Consider the following 2,656-nt stretch of genomic DNA (forward strand, 5'->3'; position numbering starts at 1 on the left):
TCATGAGATTTATGAATCACATACTTAAGCCATGCATTGGAATATTTGTTATAGTTTATTTTGACGATATATTGGTGTACAGCAAGAGTGAAGAGGAGCATATGAATCATTTGAAAGAGATCTTTCTTATTTTAAGACAACAAAAGCTTTATGCTAAGCTAAAGAAGTGTGATTTCTTTACTTCTAGTGTGGTGTTTTTGGGATATGTTGTTTCAAAAGATGGAATCATGATGGATCAAAGTAAGGTAGTCACTATTCTCAATTGGCCAACACCTGCTTTATTGCATGATGTGAGGAGTTTCCATGGCTTATTATTAAACTGATAAGAACAGATACTACACTTGATCTTAGCCAAAAGGCCGAGAGAGGCACAAATGATAAGGCAATGCATATGGTAAATTGGGATAGCATTTGCAAACCGAAAGATGAAGGGGGGCTAAATTTGAGAAATACTAGAGATTGGAATCAAGCATGCCTGGTACAACAATTGTGGGATCTTTTGCAAAACAAATGTTCCTTATGGTCACAATGGGTTTCTGCTATGTATCATTCAAAGGAATCAATCTGGGAAATTTCAACAAGAACATACCACTCTTCAGCTTGGAAAGGAATTTTAAAGGCAAGGAATTGGCTAATCAAACACATTTCTTATGCAATCTCTTCTGGAACTAGTACTAATATGTGGTACGATCCTTGGGTGAATGGGAAGAGTATATTTCAATTATATGGCGACAGAATACGAAAAGATCTTGGGGCTCCCAAAGATTGGAAGGTTTCCGAGTTCATTGCTAACGGTACCTGGTGTCTCCCTAATCCTATTTCTCCCGAAATGTTATCACTTTGGCCGACTATCATAGCTATTCCAATCAGGAACAACTCTTCATATATACTTATTTGGCCTCATGACAATGGCAAATTTAGTGCCACATCCGTATGGAATCAAATTAGACAAAGAAATAACAAGTGGGTCCCAAGCAGTTGGACATGGGATCGACCGGGATTACAAAGACACTCCTTATGTACATGGCAGGCCCTTCTCAATAAACTACCTACAATAGACAATATGAAAAGAAGAGGTATCTATCATGTTAACCGATGCTCCCTTTGTTTGCAACAAGAAGAAACTGTTGACCACCTTTATTTTGCTTGTAATTATACAAAATGGATATGGAAGGAGATTCTCCAGCGATTTGAACTCAATAGACTGTCGCAACCAAACTTACACCAAGAACTAGGCGACCTTATGCAATGTTTCTCAAGAAAAGGGCCACTTACACAACTGGCAAAGGTTACTTTCAGATGCGCTATTTGGTGGATGTGGAAGGAGAGATATAATAGAATCTTTGAATGTCAACACACAAACAATGCTCAGCTCTTAAAAGAGATTATTAGAGACTCAAGATCCTGTATGGAGCATGATCTCAAAATCGAGCACTTCACCCGAAGAGAAAAAGATATTTTTATCAAATTTAATTTTGCTATTAGCTAAAGATCTTGGGAATGATGTCAAATAATGTACCCACAGGTAGTTATAGTCTACAGCATGTGTAGTCATAACTATCGCATTCGCACTCTATGAGTTAATTGGCTTTGTCTATGACTTGTATAGATAAAGCTATTTGTAGAATATTTACACATAATCAATTTACTTTTACTTACCAAAAAAAAGTTTCCATGGCTTAACTTCATTTTACAGAAGATTTATCAAGGTTTTCAACTCTATTGTCGGTCCAATCACCGAATGTCTGAAATGTGATAAATTCAAATAGACTAGTGAAGCTAATGATGCTTTTGAGCTTTTAAAAAGAAAGGTGACCGAAGCTCCTATCTTAGTTTTACCAAATTTTGACTAATGATGCTAATGATGCTTTCCATGCTTTTGAGCTTTTGAAGTTGAATGTGATGCATCTAATGTGGGAATTGGTGATGTTTTGAGTTAAGACGGAAAGCCCATTGCATTTTTTAATAAAAAGCTGAATGATATGAGAAAGAAATACTCTACTTATGATAAGGAGTTTTATGCGATTTATCGAGCTTTGTCTTATTGGAGTCAATATCTTCTTGCCAAGCCATTTGTTCTATATTCTGATCATGAGGCATTAAAGTTCATTAATCACCAGCACAAGCAAAACAAGAGGCATGCAGCTTGGGTGGAGTTTTTACAATCTTACAACTTTACAATCAAGCACAAATCTGGTGTTCAAAATGTAGTTGCTGACGCATTGAGTAGAAAGCATTCTTTATTATCATCAATGGAAGTCAAAGTGGTTGGATTTGAAACATTCAAAGATCTCTATGAGAGTGATGTGGATTTCAGCTCAATATGGCAGAATTGTAAATCAGGTTCCTTTCTACAATTTTCTATCTTTGATGGTTTTCTTTTTCGAGCTAATGCTTTATGTGTTCCATCCTGTTCTTTGAGACAAGCAATTCTAGTTGAAGCTCATGGTGGTGTTTTGGGTGGATATTTTGGTAGAGATAAGACCTTAGTTCTTATTCAATCAAACTTCTATTGGCCTAGGATGTTTAGAGATGTGGAAAGACATGTAAAGCAATGTCGAGTGTGTCAATTGACAAAAATAAGAAGTCAAAATTCTGGTTTGTACACTCCATTGCCAGTGTCAAATGCTCCATGGGAGGATGTGAGTCTTGATTT

General features: G+C 36.3%; 1 pseudogene; it reads right to left on the minus strand.

The window, feature by feature from the left end:
* Nucleotides 1–202: 202 nt before the first annotated feature.
* Nucleotides 203–372, minus strand: LOC135653465 (U2 spliceosomal RNA; annotated as a pseudogene).
* Between the last annotated feature and the right edge of the window lie 2,284 nt (nt 373–2,656).

Source organism: Musa acuminata, chromosome BXJ3-11 (genome assembly GCF_036884655.1).
Source record: "Musa acuminata AAA Group cultivar baxijiao chromosome BXJ3-11, Cavendish_Baxijiao_AAA, whole genome shotgun sequence".
NCBI classification, from domain to species: Eukaryota; Viridiplantae; Streptophyta; class Magnoliopsida; order Zingiberales; family Musaceae; genus Musa; species Musa acuminata.